This window comes from Bos taurus, chromosome 7 (assembly GCF_002263795.3).
Source record: "Bos taurus isolate L1 Dominette 01449 registration number 42190680 breed Hereford chromosome 7, ARS-UCD2.0, whole genome shotgun sequence".
NCBI lineage: Eukaryota > Metazoa > Chordata > Mammalia > Artiodactyla > Bovidae > Bos > Bos taurus.
Window position 1 is genome coordinate 40,250,649 of NC_037334.1, and position 9,108 is coordinate 40,259,756.

Sequence of the window (9,108 nt, forward strand, 5' to 3'; positions counted from 1 at the left end):
TGTTGGGTGTCCACTTGAAGAGAATGTGTGTTTTGTGGTAATTAGGTGGAATTTTCTACACAGGTTCACTAGGTCAAGTTGGTACTCTAGTTGTTCAAGTCCTCCATATACTTACTGGTATTTTATTACTGTATTCTAAATTTACTAAGAAAAGTGTGCTAAAATCTCACATTATGTTGTGTATTTGTCTACTTCTATTTTAGTTCTTTCAAGTTTCACTTTACATAAGATTACATTATTAGGTACATATAGTTTTTTCATTTTCTTTAATTTTTATCTTTTTACAGTAAGTTCTTTTTGGTTATAAATTTTAAACATGCTAATGCACACATGTCAATCCCAAACTCCCAATCTATCCCTCTACCCCCAAAATCTTGTCCCCTGGTAACCATAATTCATTCTCTAAGTCTTTGAATCTGTTTCTGTTTTGTAAAATAGATTTGTTTCTATCATTTTTAAGATTCTGCATATAAGCAATATTATATAATATTTGTCTGTATCTACCTGTCTTACTTCACTTGATTTGATAATCTCAAGGTCCATCCATCTTGCTGCAAATGGCATTATTTCATTCTTTTTTATGGCTGATTATTATTCCATTGTATATATGTACCACGTCTTTATTCATCAGTCAATGAACATTTAGGTTGCTTGCATCTCTTGGTTATTGTAAACAATACTGCAATAAACACTGGGGTGTCTGTATTGTTTCAAACCATATTTTTTCCCAGATATATACCAAGGAGTGGAATTGCTGGATCATATGGCAGCTCTATTTGTAGTTTTTTAAGGAACTTCCATACTGTTCTCCACAGTAGCTAAATCAATTTACATTTCCATCAGCAATTCAAAAGGGTTCTCTTTTCTCCACACCCTCTCCAGCATTTATTGTTGGTAGATTTTTTGATGATGGACATTCTGACTGGTGTGAGAGTTCTGCAATGCAGTTTTGATTTGAATTTCTCTAATAATTAGCAATATTGAACATCTTTTCAGTGGCCTCTTGGCTATTCGAATGTCTTCTTTAGAGAAATGTCTATTTAGGTCTTCTGCCCATTTTTTGATTGGGTTGTTTGCCTTTTGGATACTGAACCACATCAGCTATTTGTAAATTCTGGAGACTAATCACTAGTCCATAGCATCATTTGCAAATGTTTTCATGGTTTTATTTCTGGCCTTTCTATCCTGTTCCATTGATCTATGTTTCTGTTTTTGTGGCAATAACATACTGCTTTGATGACTGTAGCTTTGTAGTATAGTCTGACGTCAAGGAGCCTGATTCCTTCAGCTCTATTTTTCTTTCTCAAGATTTCCAAGGCTGTTAGAGGTATTATGTTTCTGTATACAAATTTTAAGATTTTTTGTTCTAGTTCTGTGAAATATGCCCTTGGTAGTCTGAGAGGGGCTGTGTTGAATCTGTACATTGCTTTGGATAGTATAGCCATTTTGACAATATTGATTCTTCCAATCCAAGAACATGGTATATCTTTCCATCTGTTTTGGGTTGTCTTTGATTTCTTTCATTAGTGTCTTATAGTTTTTGAGTACAGGTGTTTTGTATCCTTAGAGAAGTTTATCCTAGGTATTTGTTCTTTTTCAAGTGGTGGTAAGTGGGGTTGTCTCTTCTCTTTCTGATCTTTTGTTGTTGGTGTACATAAGTGCAACAGATTTTTGTGTATTAATTTTGTTTCCTACAACTCTGTTTCTTTTGTAACTTGTTAGTATCTTGTTGAGGATTTTTCACCCATGTTCATCAATGATATTGCCCTGTAATTTTCTTTTTTGTGATATTTTTGTCTTGCTTTGGTATCAGGGTAATGGTGGTCTCATAAAATGAGTTTGGGAATGTTCCTTCCTCTGAAAATTTTTTGAAGAATTTGAGAAGGATAGGGAGGATAAGAGAAAAACTGAAAAGGGAGGAGAGTAGTAACTGCTGTAACTCAACTGCTTAATAGCCAATGTGCTGAAAATCAATTTGCTAAAACACAATTTTCTTCTCTGTTCCCAGGTCTTCCTGCCTCTTCTTCTGAACATCATCCTCAGTGTAGGAGCTAGAAGCAAGAGAAGAAAAAGGGGTACATTTTTTAAAGCTATAACAAAGTCATTGTTTTGAAGAACCCAGAAGAAAGGACAGCAGTGACCCCACAGAAGACTGAAGCAAACCTACTTTGTAGCATTGGAGGGTCCACTGCAGAGGCATTGGTTGGTTCTGGCTCACCATGGGGACAAAAGTACTGGCAACAGAAGCCCTAGAAAACACCCATTGGCATGAGCCCTCCTAGAGACCATTGCCATTAGCCCTACATAGAGCCTATAAACTATAGGACTAGGTTACCTCAGGTCAAGCAACTAACAGGGAGAAAATACAGCCCCACCCATCAGCAAACCAGTGGATCAAAGTTTTACTGAGCACAACCCTGACCACCAGAGGAAGAACCAGTTCTACCCATGGCCAGGCCCTACCACTAAGAAGCTTGCACAAGCCTGTTAGATAGACTCATCCACCAGAAGGAAGACAGCAGAAGCAAGAAGAACTACATTCCTGCCGCCTCCAGAATGAAAACCACACTCACAGAAAGTTAATTGAAATGAAAATGCAGAGGATTATGTCCCAGATGAAGGAACAAGATAAAACCCCAGAAAAACAACTAAATGAAATGAAGATAGGCAACTTACCAGAAAAAGAATTCAGAATAATAATGGTGAAGATGATCCAGGGTCTTGGAAGAGAGAATGAATTAAGTGGAGGCAAAGATAGAGACAATGCAAAAAAGGTTTTAAAAAAAGACATAAAAGAACTAAAGAACACACAGAGATGAATAATACAATAACTGAAATAAAAAATACATTAAAAGGAATAAACAGCAGAATAACTGAGGCAGAAGAACAGATAAGTGACCTGTAAGACAGAATGGTGGAAATCACTGCCATGGAACATAATAAAGAAAACAGAATGAAAAGAAATGAAGACAGCCTAAGAGACCTCTGGAACAATGTAAACACACCAGCGTTCACATTAGAAGTGTCCCAAAAGGTGAAGGGAGAAAGGCCTAGAGAAAATATTTGAAGAGATTATAGCTGAAAAATTTCCTAACATTAGAAAGGAACAGTCAACCAAGTCCAGGAAGTGCAGAGAGTCCCAGTCAGGATAAATCCAAGGAGGAATAATTACTATGTGTCTTGACACATAGCAATTAAATTGACAGAAATTAAAGACAAAGATAAAATATTAAAAGCAGCAAGGGAAAAATAACAACATACAAAGGAACTCCCATAAGGTTGAAAGCTGATTTCTCACCAGAAACTCTACAAGCCAGAAGAGAATGGTAGAATATATTTAAAGTGATGTAAGGAAAGAAACTACAACAAACTCTACTCTACCCAGTGGGACTTTCATTCAGATTTGATGGAGAGATAAAAAAACTTTGCAGACAAGCAAAAGTTAAGAGAATTCAATAATACATTAAAGGATCATACGCCATGATCAAGGGGGATTTATCACAGCAATGCAAGAATTCTTCAATATCTGCAAACCAATCAGTGTGGTATACAATATCAACAAACTAAATAATAAAAATATATGATCACCTCAGCACAGAGAAGACCGTGTGAGGAGGTAGCAGGAGGCAGCCATTTGCAAGCCAAGGGGATGCTTCAGAAGACGCCAGATCTGCAGATTCCTGAATTTTGGACTTCTTGCTTCTAAAACTGGAATGGAATCTTATATTTACTATAATGCTATTGAAAGATACTTATAAAAGTAAGTAAAAGGACAAAGAGTGCAGGCAGCGAGACGAAACAAGTGCACATAAACCCCGCATGGCAGAGGGCGGGCACAGGGAGCCAAAACAAGTCCATATTAGCCCCTTTCGGCAGAGACCAGCCCGGGGAGCTGAAACAGGTGTACATAGCCCTGCGACACAGAGGGTGAGCTTAGGGGGCTGAGGGAAGCCCACACAAGACGCTGCAACGCAGAAGGATACACACAAGCATCTACCTAGCAAGTTTCAGCCAGCAACGCAGGGCAGGACAGAGGAACAGAAGCACCAGCAGTGATTCCCAAGGACAAGTAGGGGACAGATGGCACTGCAGTTTTGCTGAGAGAGCCACTTTGAAGCAGCTGCGGAAATAGACGTGCCTAACTCCAGTACTCTTGCCTGGAAAATCCCATGGATGGAGGAGCCTGGTAGGCTGCAGTCCATGGAGTCGCTAAGAATCGGACACGACTGAGCGACTTCATTTTCACTTTTCACTTTCATGCATTGGAGAAGGAAATGGCAACCCACTCCAGTATTCTTGCCTGGAGAATCCCAGGGACGGGGGAGCCTGTTGGGCTGCCGTCTATGGGGTCACACAGAGTCGGACACGACTGAAGCGACTTAGCAGCAGCAGCAGCAACACCCTGAAAGCTAGAACGACTACCCAAAGGCATACTGAACCCATAGACACTCCAAAACCTACTACTGGACACTGCACTTGAGAGAGACGAGATTCAGCTCCGTCAACCAGAACACAGGCACAAGCTCTGCCAACCAGGAAAACATCACAGGACACTAACCCAATGCCATCCACAGAGGCAGACTCCACAACCAAGAACTGCGACCTTGAAAACCCTTTTAAAATTTTTTTCCTTTTTCCTTTTTCTTTCTTTCTTTTTTTTTTTTTTCTCTTATAAATCACACTGTTTATTCCCCCTACATATCTCCACCTTCACACTAGCATTTACTGGTGCTGTGGAGTTTTCCTCTTTGTTTTTCTTGTCACTGAAAAAAAATTCATTTTAAGATTCTTTCTTCTTACAAATCACACTGCTTGTTCCCCAACATATTTCCACCATCACATTACCTTTTTCAGGTGCTATGGAGTTTTCTGCTTTGTTTTCCTTGTTTAAAAAAAAATTCATTTTAATATTTTTTTTTCTTTTTCTTATAAATCACACTGTTTATTCCCCCTACATATTTCCACCTCCATATTAGCCTTTTGCAGTGCTGTGGAGTTTTCCTCTTTGTGTTTCTTGTCAAAAAAGGCAAGAAAAAAAAATTCATTTTAGGTTTTTTTTTTTTCTTCTTTTTTCCTCTTTCTCACGTTTTCTTTTTTCTTGATGAGTGTTTTGCATTTTGTTTTGGATATATTCAACTTCTTTCCCTACTGTTCTTTACCAGCTGTAGCTATTCCTGAATATATGTAAATCTTTTCCACACATGTCTATTCATCTTTGCTTTTCTATTTTTTCTTTTCTCTCTTTTTAAATGTTTAAAATCCTCTTCTCCAGCGCTTCCTTTTCTCTTTTCCCTCCCTTCTCCTCTTTCTTTTTTCTCTCTTTTTTTATTCTCCCTCTTTTCCTTCACTCTTTCTTCTTTCACCAAGTAAGTTAAATTATTGCACTCTCTATGCTCTATTCCCCAGTTGGCCTGCTGCTCATGCTCAGATTTCCAGATTGAGCATTAGCTAACTCTGCTTTCAATTCGTGGATATCACCTCAGGTTTCCCCTGCTCACCAAGTCCATCTCCTGTACTCTCTTCTTTAGAATGCTTTGGTTATAACTATATGTATAGAAGAGTGTGTGCATATGTCTCAGTATTTCTGTAATTACCTACTTGATCTCCTCCCACTAGAACACAAGCACAAGTCACCCCCAACAAGAAATCAACACAAACCACCCAACCAACATTTCCCTCCAAGGGCAAAAATAAAAAGAAGTAATACAACCCTAAAGCCTGGGAAAAGGAGACCTCAAGTGGAGCAAGTTATAAAAAATATATGTATATATGATGAAAAGACAGAGAAGTACAACACAAAGGAAAGAGCAAAGTAGAAACTCACAAGACCAAATAAATAAAGAGGAATAAGTAATCTCCCTGAAAGAGAATTCAGGATAAAGATAGTAAAGATGCTCTGAAGACTTGAAAATGAATGGAGAAAATGAAAGAAGCATTTAACACAGTTAAACACATTTAACACAATCACCAAGGACATAGAAGAAATAAAGAATAAGCAAACAGAGATGAATAACACAATTACTGAAATTAAAAATACTCTAGAAGCAAACAATACCAGAATAATTGAGGCACAGGAACCGATAAGTAAGCTGGAGGATAGAATGGTGGAAATAACTGCTGAAGAGCAGAATGAAGGGAAAGGAATGAAAAGAATTGAGGAAAGCCTCAGAGACCTTTGGGACAATATTAAATGCACCAATATTCAAGTTATAGGGGTCCTAAAGGAAGAAGAAAAAAAGAAAGGCACTGAGAAATTTTTTGAAGAAATTATAGTTGAAAATTTCCCCAGCATGGGAAAAGAAATAGTCAGTCAAGTCCAAGAAGTGCAGAGAGTCCCCTACAGGTTAAACCCAAGGAGAAACACATTGAGACACATATTAATCAAGCTAACAGATATTAAGCACAAAGAAAGAATATTAAAAGCAGCAAGGGAAAAACAACAAGTAACATACAAGGGAAAACCCATACGATTAACAGCGGATCTTTCAGCAGAAATTCTACAGGTCAGAAGGGAATGGCAGGATATATTTAAAGTACTGAAAGAGAAAAACCTACAACCACGATTACTATACCAGGCAAAGATCTCATTAAAAATTGATGGAGGAAAAAAAAATGATGGACAAATCTAAAGCTTTAAGGACAAGCAGAAATTAAGAGAATTCAGCACCACCAAACCAGCATTGCAACAAATACTAAAGGGAGTTACATAGCCAGTAAACACAAGAGAAAGAAAACCTACAAAACAAACAAAAACAAACCCAAAATAATCAAGAAAATGCCAATAGGAACATATGTATCAATAATTACCTTAAATGTAAATGGATTAAGTGCACCAACCAAATGATACAGACTCAGTTCAGTTAAGTTCAGTTGCTCGGTCATGTCCGACTCTTTGTGACCCCATGGACCACAGCAAGCCAGCATTCCCGTCCATCACCAACTCCTGGAGTTAGAGTCTACCCAAACTCATGTCCATTAAGTCAATGATGCCATCCAACCATCTCATACTCTGTCATCCCCTTCTCCCGCCTTCAATCTTTCCCACCATCAGGGTCTTTTCAAATGAGTCAGCTCTTCACATCAGGTGGCCAAAGTATTGGAGCTTCAGCTTCACCATCAGTCCTTCCAATGAACACCCAGGACTGATCTCCTTTAGGATGGACTGGTTGGATCTCCTTGCAGTCCAAGGGACTCTCAAGAGTCTTCTCCAACCCCACAGTTCAAAAGCATCAATTCTTTGGTGCTCAGCTTTCTTTATTTACAAGGCAACAATGGAGATGCAGACATAGAGAACAGACTTACGGACATGGGCCAGGGTGGGGCAGCAAGAGGAAGGAGAGGGTGGGACAAGTGGAGAGAAGAACATGGAAGCATATACACTACCATGTGTACAATAGATAACCAATGGGAATTTTCTGTATGACTCAAGGAATGCAAACTGGGCCTCTGTAATAACCTAGAGGTGTGGGAAGGGGTGGGAGGTGGGAGGACAGTTCAAGAAAGAAGGGACACATGTTTACCCATGGCTGACTCATGTTGATGTATGGCAGAGGCCAGCTCAATATTGTGAAGCAATTTTCCTTCAATTAGCAACAAATAAGTTTGTGGGAGAAATATCAATAACCTCAGATATGCAGATGACACCATTGTATGGCAGAAAGTGAAGAGGAACTAAAAAGCCTCTTGATGAAAGTGAAAGAGGAGAGTGAAAAAGTTGAACATTCAGAAAACGAAGATCATGGCATCTGGTCCCATCACTTCATGGGAAATAGATGGGGAAACAGTGGAAACAGTGTCAGACTTTATTTTGGGGGCTCCAAAATCACTGCAGATGGTGACTGCAGCCATGAAATTAAAAGACACTTACTCCTTGGAAGAAAAGTTGTGACCAACATAGATAGCATATTGAAAAGCAGAGACATTACTTTGCCAGCAAAGGTCTGTCTAGTCAAGGCTATGGTTTTTCCAGTGGTCATGTATGGATGTGAGAGCTGGACTATGAAGAAAGCTGAGCACCGAAGAATTTTTGCTTTTGAACTGTGGTGTTGGAGAAGACTCTTGAGAGTCCCTTGGACTGCAAGGAGATCCAACCAGTCCATTCTGAAGGAGATCAGCCCTGGGATTTCTTTGGATGGAATGATGCTAAAGCTGAAACTCCAGTACTTTGGCCACCTCATGCAAAGAGTTGACTCATTGGAAAAGATTCTGATGCTGGGAGGGATTGGGGGCAGGAGGAGAAGGGGACAACAGAAGATGAGATGGCTGGATGGCATCACTGACTCGATGGACGTGAGTCTGAGTGAACTCTGGGTATTGGTGATAGACAGGGAGGCCTGGCGTGCTGCGATTCATGGGGTCGCAAAGAGTCAAACATCTGAGTGACTGAACTGAACTGAACTGAACTGAAGTTTGTGGGGGGTGGGGGTGGAATCCTCAAACAGTAACTGCTGGAGAGAGTGTAGAGAGTGTAAATTGGTATAGCCACTCTGGAAAACAATATGGAGTCTCCTTAACAAGCTAAAAATAAAGGTACCATATGATTCAGGAATCCCACTCCCAGGCATATATCTGGAGAAAAACACAGTCTGAAAGGATACACGCACCCCAGGGTTTACTGCAGCACTGTTTACAACAGCCAAGACTTGGAAGCAACCTAATCATCCATTGACAGAGGAATGGATAAAGAAGTTGTGGTACATATATACAATGGAATATTACTCAGCCATCAAAAAGAATGAAATAACACAATTTGCAGCAGCATGGATGGACCTAGAGATTGTCATACTGAGTGAAGTATGAAGAACAGAGTAGACAGAGGAGCAGAAACATCGTATGACATCCATTATAAACAGAATCTAAAAAGACATGATACAAATGAACTTACTTACCAAATAGAAAAAGTCTCAATGACTTAGAGAATGAATTTATGGTTGCCAGAAGGAAGGTTGGGAGAAGGGATAGTTAGGGAGTTTGGGATGGACATTGCTGTACCTAAAATGGATAACCAGTCTATAGTCATATCACCCTGATGCACCAGATCTCATCTAAATTGGACATTAACAAGGACCTATTGTATAGTACAGGGAACTCTACTCAACTTTATGTGGC